The sequence below is a fragment of the Dipodomys merriami genome, unplaced genomic scaffold (genome assembly GCF_024711535.1).
Source record: "Dipodomys merriami isolate MVZ:Mamm:240054 unplaced genomic scaffold, mDipMer1.0.p SCAF_9, whole genome shotgun sequence".
Lineage (NCBI taxonomy): Eukaryota > Metazoa > Chordata > Mammalia > Rodentia > Heteromyidae > Dipodomys > Dipodomys merriami.
The window spans coordinates 61,281,522-61,289,631 of NW_027206512.1; the positions used below are offsets into that span (position 1 = coordinate 61,281,522).

General features: G+C 43.0%; 1 pseudogene; it reads right to left on the bottom strand.

Annotated features, from left to right (window-relative positions):
* Positions 1-5,748: 5,748 nt before the first annotated feature.
* On the bottom strand, positions 5,749-7,205 carry LOC138821084 (pre-mRNA-splicing factor SLU7 pseudogene; annotated as a pseudogene).
* Between the last annotated feature and the right edge of the window lie 905 nt (positions 7,206-8,110).

The window sequence follows — 8,110 nt, forward strand, 5'->3', positions numbered from 1 at the left end:
GACATTCAGAGACCTATAAATCTTAAGGTATTTTCCTAAAGGGAGTCCAGGTAACCTGTATTTCATTCACTTAAATCATTTCTGTGATTTTAAAAAGTCTCTATCCCCAAGGTTCGTCATCAAATAACAAAGGAATATACTTTACCTCCAAAAAATTGACTTATGAAGTATTATAACACAAAAATAAGGACTTAAAAAGAAAACCAGTGCTACCAATTTTAGAATTAATTTTATGTTTGTGTTTTTCCAGCTTATAAATTTCCTGTTAAGACAAATATACGTGCAGCCAGAACTGATGCCTAATGAATTCCTACAACTACCCATAAGTTAACTTGACACAGCCAGTGTCTTTGAACAAGCATAATTTATGCTGTCAAATATCTTGAGGATCACTACTGTATCTATCCAATGAGGATAGGCTGTCCTTCTTAACAATGGCCATTTACCTGTAAATTATGATGGAAATTATGCTCTAGAATTGATTACCCTCCATTTAATTGATCTCCCATCCCCTACAGACCAACAGGAGCAATTCCTGAATCCTTTCGACATTTCCAGTACTTGCTGCCCACACTGAAAATAAATTGTTGCATTAGAACTGTTCATGTAAACAGCATGTAACTTTAGGATTCCTACAAGATCAAGAAAGAGAATTCTTCCTTAGATATGTTGTCTACAAATGGAGAAGAGGAACCAACAAAAGTGGGATAAGTATAGCTAGCTTCAAGTTGAGTCAAGACAGTAGCAAAAAGACTCAGACAACGGCCAAATGTAGCTCAGTTCTAAGGGTTTATATGTAAACATAAGGATAAAATAGAGGGAAATTATTTCAGGAGCAGAGATAGCAAAAGCAAGATTAGTGAAGAGCCTGGTCTGGTAAACCAAGCTATAAAAAGATAATTGCTAAGACCAAGAATTGTGGTGAATGTAATTTTAAAAACAGAACCTGATCAGAATCTCTGGGAAACTTTTAATTGTTTATTTTTCACTATTTTTAAGTAGTTGTACAAAGGCCTTTTAATTTAAAAGGTTGGTTTGTAAGTGCAATGCCCTCTGATCAATGGCACCCTTTCCCTCATTCTCCCCCAAAGCTCCCCCCTACTGACTCCCCTCAAATCCCAGGTTTTCTCTCTCTCTCAGATTACATTGCCCAAGGCATATCCTTAGCATTTATTTCTCAAGTGCAAAATAATGCTCTGTATATTTCAGTTTATTTCATAATTCCATACTCAGCCCAAAGCAGGAGGACCTCTCCATCTCTCTGTTTACAGTATCTACATCATTCCTGATATATAGTAGACACTAAAAGAAACCGTATGATATATGAAGGGAGAAGTGAAAGGATGGCCAATAGGTTGCCTAAAATCACAGGGAAATAAGTCAAAGACTGATATATGTGAGCATCAGGAAAAGACAGTCGATTAAAGTATGTCTTTGGGCATTTCTTTGGATGTCTTCCTTCTCCTGAGCCTTATTATGTCAGAATATGCCCTATTCTGAGGATGAGAGTCAGGGGAAATGTGAGCACATTTATGATATTCTGTACCCTTGACACATTTTCCTTCTTTATTTTCCCCTTACAAGACCCCTTAAGAGTTACAGTTATAGATGAGGTTAGAGGTAAATCATTGATGTCATAAGGCAGAATCTAATTTTCAAAATCAAGTAGCAGCCAACACAAGGTGTAAAGCTGGAACTGATACCCGGGGTTTTGGGTGTAAATCATACATGTGGTTTGTATGTGACTATGTGACTACTTGCTGGTCTCTTTCCCAGCCTGGGATGAAATATAGGCGCTAAAATGCAATATACATTCTTTAATTAAAAACATAACTGCATTCAAGAATTTAACTTCTTGTTTTACCTGGTGTAAATGAGATTTGCGCTTGAAGCTTTGTGCTTGTCCAGCAGGCATTCTAACCACTTAAAACTATGATCCCTTTTTGCTTTTGTTATTTTTTTAAAATAAAGTTGGTTATGCCTGAGCAGGCCTAGACTAGTTTCTCCCATTTACACCTCCAGGGTGTCATCAAGCTCAGCTTTTTGTTTATTGTAATGGGGTCTCACAAATGTTGTGTCCTGACTGGCCTGAACCAGGTCTTCCCTGTCTCCACTTCCCAACAGCTGTGATTACCAGTGCCACTCCACATCCAGAAAGCATTTGCTTTTGTTGGATTGGTGGCTGGCTTCAGTTAAACTTGTTTTGTTTGAATTCTTGAAAATAATAACCTTAAATATTTGAATATTGGGTAGCATCTATCTCTCTTCTCAAGTTAGAGGAGATGTGATGTAACCTTCAAATGGGAAAAATAAGAATACCTAATAAAAATCAAAAGTTTATTTAAAGCTAGGATAAAAAGGAACCAAATTATAGTCAATGTGCCAAGCAATCTCATGATTATTCCAACTAATCTCTTCAGAGATTTCTGTTGTGATTTCATTTGTGTCATTTTGCTTTTCTTGGCTACCAGAACATCTAGAAGCTAAGATGTTTGTTTCTGAACATTAGCAAACATACAAGTTAATGTTATTAGGTGCCAATCATATGTAAGTCTGAGCAGCACATACCAAGAGCTTAAGAAGTTATTGTGTGAGAGAGTACTTCCTACCCATGTCTTATTTTTGCCTACAAATAAACCCATTTTTTACTAAAGACCAACTACAAAAGCAAGCTAGTATAAGGAATAGGGTATGATCTAGCCACTTTTCACGTGTGACTGTCATTGGAGACAAAGCATGCTCTCCCAGACCCTGCCTCAGCCCTCCTGCCCAAGTCGCTAGAGGATTACAGGAAGGATCTCTGTGTCCCACCAAAACTGTGGGTGGGTGAACGTCGAGTCCACATTTTTCTGTCTGTGCCCACTTATTCTGTAGATTAATATCCATTGTGGTACTTGACCCACACCTCTGTGTTGAGATGCGCTCTGTGAGCACCTTCAAGAACTCTAAAATCCTAACTCTGGGTCTGGTAGGTTCCATCTTCAAGGACCCCCCCAGAGGTGACTCTTTAATCTCTGAAATGTCATGGGAGTGTCTGGGTCTCCTGATCATCCCCATATGGGGCAGAGCAGCACAGAGGCTCCTGTTGCTCTGGGACCTACTCACCGGCTCCCAGGATGGAACCAGGTTGTGCCAGTGTCTTCCCACTGCACCAGGAAAGCCTGAGCCTGCCAGTGGCCACTGATCTCCAGAACCACAGCCTAAGCCTGTCTACTGTCTGTCTTCCCAAATCTTCCATATTCTTTTAATCTGTCAATTGCTCAAGTTCCTTATTAATGATTTGAGGGGAAAAGAAACAGGTTCTAGAGCCCCAACTGGCTTCTTTTTCTATGTTCTTTTTTGGACTCAGAAAATTGGGCATTTAAAGGCCATGCACAGCAGGTACTCTTCCTCATGACTTTTTAAGTGATAAGCCTTAGTTCATCTCATGAAAAATTAAAGTTCTCTATTATTACAATTTAAGAAAGAATAGTCTAGTCCTAGGATATCATTGTGGTGATAAGCCCCCAAGAGATCTTTGGGCTATCCTAAAATGTCCACTCTGCTTTTGTTCAAACTGCCTTGCTCACCAGTCCTAAGGGCTCTGTCCATTTCATGAGGAGAGGGTAATCCTGTGAAGAGTAGAAACCAAGGGACCAATAAACCATAGACCAATAACCATATAATTTCTAAGAGTTTCTTAGGTCCCTGAAAATCTCCAGCTTATGGCTACTGATAACTGAGCTTGTACAAGTCAAGACACAAATGTATTCTACCATTCATTCAGTAATTCATCTAACCAGCCTATCATTTCTAATCCACCTAACAAGCCTATCATTTCTCCTGCCTTCATTCATCCAACAACAATGTCTCCAACCTATTTTTTTTTCCTGGGGAGTAGTGACATTCAATGGTCTGAGCTATTGATTTATGAAATGTAATAAGACACTGTCCCTTCTACAGAGGAACTCAGAGGAAGGTGGGATGAGGAATGCATGGTGGTAACCCCTATAACTGGGATACTTAGATGGAGCTCTGGGATCATGGCAGAGCTTAAGCTTAATTGGAAAACCCAAAAAGGACCTGTGTAGGAGATAGTGTTTGAAACAAACTCAAAAATAAATTTTCACATAATGCTGAAAACCAGTCATAGCATGAGTTAAGGGACAGGGACCTAAAGAAATGTGACTCTTTGTACTGAAACTTCCTTATGCCTTGCTTGGAGTTTCTAATAATAGTCAATGTCAATGAGTTCCTTTATATAGAAACTTACTATTTAGGGTGAATAAATGGCATACTGTCATTGAAGTAAAAAGCAAAAGTCAAAAGGAAATTATATGATAGAAATCCTGGCCCCAAACCTAGGGTCAGTAAACCTTTCTGAGAAAGTTTTTCCTAAGATTAGTAAAATAATAATTGTGAAGAGATAGATAAGGTCGAAGGAACAAGTTATACCCAGATTGTACTAAAGCAAACTTTAAGTACTAGTATGGGCTTTGAAATAAATTAATTCTCATGATCACATTATTATAAAATCATTCTTATTTTCTCCATGTGAGAAATAATAGCATGGATCTTGGTACAAATTACTTTGGGGATCAAGGCATTTTTCAAAGGATGTGTTCTGGACTACTCCTATTTTTAAGGAATTTCATGCCAAACTAAACAGTGGTCCATAGTGCCTGTTCATGGAAATAGCCTGGCAGTTTTTCAAATTGCCAAAACAAGACTTGTGAAAAGATACATTCAAGTAAAATACCATACAGTGTGGGGAGGGAGGAGGAATTGTAGAGCAAAGGCAGTAATTACTGCTCGGTAGAGGATGGACAGATGATGGCAAGCTCAGAGGGAACAAGGTTTTAGATTATTTTCATAGGCAACTGGATCCACTGTTGCTCTACCTGCTTCCCAGGTACTGAATTAAAAGGGTAGAGTACCCCTTAAGGGGTTTTGATAGTTTGGGTTCTGGTCTGTCAATGCATTTTCAGATTCTGGAGATGAAGGTTATTTACCATTTCTACTGATTTCCTTTTGGTGAACCAAACACTAAAGAGTACATTCTTAGTTTCAGAACAAGAAACTCTCTGAAGGCAAAAAACAAATAATTGTAACAATTCTAGTTAAATTATTAAATTACTTCAAAACAAAACCATGCAGCCCTGGTTTTAAGAAAGGATAATCTTCCTTCACAATATATGTCAATAATAGATAAAAAGACAAAGATAAAATTTGGGATTTAGCTATTGAGTACAGAACAATTTTCCTTTTTCCTTTTGATTTTTTTCTTTTGGGAGACAGAATCTCCTTATGTAGCCAAGGCTGGCCTTGAATTTTAATCCTCCTACCTCAATCTTGGTAGTACTGGGATTATAAGCACACATTAATATATGGATGCTGGACCTAACAGGAGCCATCTTGGCAAAGTGATGAATGATAGGGAATTTCCAAGAACTCTTAAGAGGTGAAACCCCACCTTCAGCCCCAGGTGATAGGTGTGCCTGTATACCTACAGGCAGTGGTGGGGACTTGGACAATAGATTATTGCACCTGCCAGACCTTTACCATGAATTCCTGAGACTGAATTCTCTGTGACCCTGCCCCCTGACCATGACTCTATTTACACCCAGACCACATCGGCCACCATTTTGTGCCATGCCTCCTGTCTCCTGAATCTCCTCACATCAGCATGGGGTCCCTCTTCAACTCTCCATTAGATTTGATCTGGTTTGTTGAGACTGTCAGATAGCAAAGACAGAGCAAGTTGCTTTTAAAAAATTATTATTAATATATATATATTTATCTATGATAATGACTGGGAAGCCGTGGGAGCCTGCTGGACTGTATCCTGGATGACCTTCTATGACCACTGCTGTCTAAGGAAAGAGGCCACGAAGTCATCTGGCCTCTGGCACTTCATTCTGTAGGCCTCCATTTCTTCCCCGTGGGCTCTGGAGTTTCATATATGCTGTTGTAGAGCCACTTCCTCTGGTCAGCCTGCGTGGTCTCCCTGAGATAGAGCAGGCTGGCCTGCTCTGCAGTCAGTGCCCTTGTCAATTTCTCTTGAGTCTTGCCTCCATCATCTCTGTCGGGATTGCACTTAAGGTGCTTTTTCTTTCTGCTCTTGTCTCCCTTCAGGTTTTCTTGGTGCATATCCACAAGCATCCGTAGTTTCTTCCCCGACTCTCCTCCAGTCTCCTCATTCATCCTACACACTACTCAGAGCAGTCTCCTTCCCCTCTTCTTTAGTGCAACAGAAATACTTGACAAATGAGTGACAGCATTTGTATCCCCAACAGCCTTCTTTCCAGTAGGATCCAGAGCTGTGCGTGTGGTTGTGGATCTTCACATCTTCCTTGTATATGGAGCAGGCCATGGCCCGCTCCTGACCCCTGACGACAACCCCGTGCCTCAAATATTCCATGTCTGGGCTTCCATCAGGACCAAGAGCATCTCGGCTGGAGGATCCTCCAGGTGATCCTGGCCACCGTACTTCTGCAGGATGCTTGCTTTCTGCTGTTCTCTTCCTTTTTAACTTGGAAGGACTTACACAAAAGTTCTAGCTTCATTGGGATGGCCTGCAGGTGCCCCTCTGAGCCTTTGCCATAGGCCCCCCAGGCAAACACCCATGCCTGAGCCATGGCAATGGGATCTCCAGTGTACTGAATGAAGTTATCTCTCGCATAACTCACTTCATCTGGGCGCTTCCCCGCATTGGCATTAGGATTCTCCCTCATCGCTCGGGTGTTTGGACCATAGTAGGAAGAATCTGGATCTCAGTTTCTCAAATATTTCGCCGTATCCTCTTGAATCCGCGCCGTATCCTCTCAAATCCTCAGTTTCCGGATTGTCATTCGTCTCTTAAGACTCAACATTCCGCCCAGGCCCGTTGCTAGGGTCTGCGGGTTTATCTTCATCCTCATCTTCACCGCTGTGATCTTGATCCACGTGAGAGTCTGGCTCCTTTGCTCCCCCCACCGGTGTCTTGGGGAACGAGCTTGTCCCACTGGTTCTCCCGAGGCCGGATCTTCTCGACGTTTCTGGGCTTTCAGCATTCGTTTGGCCAGGCCCACAGTTTTCACGTGTTCCTCCGGATGGTAGCCATGGAGTGGGGTCCCTCCCCCCCCCGGCGTGGCCCGGCCTGTGTCCGCCCATGCCGACCGCATGGTGCACGGGCTTCCTGTGTGTTACAGCGGCCAAAGGGGCCAGGGTGGCCGGCCGGCTCTGCCTCACCCCGCGGACAGGAAGAACCCGCCCTCGACTTCCGCTGGCCTGCCCCGCGACTTCCGCTTCCCCTTCCGGGAGGGCGGGCCCTGGTGGGCGCAGGGCGTGGCTGGCTCCACCTTGAATCCCGGCTGCTCAGGGGCTGAGATCGGAGGATGGAGGGCCCCAGATCCCCAGACAGCTGGGACAGGATCGTCCACGCCAAGCAGCCGGAAGTGGTACTGTGCTCAAGTGGTAGGGTGCTAGCCTTGAGCAAACCGGCTTAGGGCCAGTGCCCAGGCCCTGATTGCAAGTTCTCAGACAGACAGACAGACAGACAGACAGACAGTGCAAGGAGTTTCCCATAGGGAGCCCTGGGTCAGCCGTGCTCTGGCTGAGAGCAGCCCTGGGGACCGCAGGGACCCTGGGGCAGCCGACCCAACTCACCTACACAAGGCTGGCTCTGCAGAAATCCAGAAACTTCCCCTCCCGCCTCGCACCCACAGATCTCTCAGGCTTCAAGTGCCAGCCCCAGGGAGGAAATTGACGAGTACTGTTCAGTTGTTTGAGCCCCCCTCCTTTAATAAAAACCAGTTGTATAAAATAGGGGATCCACATGCACAAGAATCAAAGATATCTTGATCTTTGAGATCTCTCATCCCCGGGGAAAATGTGATTCCTATCATATGAAATAGTATAACAAAATAAGAACTTCTCACACACGGAGACTCCTGGACAGTTGGGAGGTATCTGAAAGGAGCCGGTTGGTTGGCTTATATGCGTTATCTTGTATGGCCTTCTAGGATTCTGCAAATCGAACATTAGTCCCCCACTTTGTACAGGTGAGAAGAAGGCAAATCATATTGCTTGAGTGTTAAAGTGTTAAGGGCTTGCATGGTGGACACAGGATTAAAGAAATAATTCTGTCAAA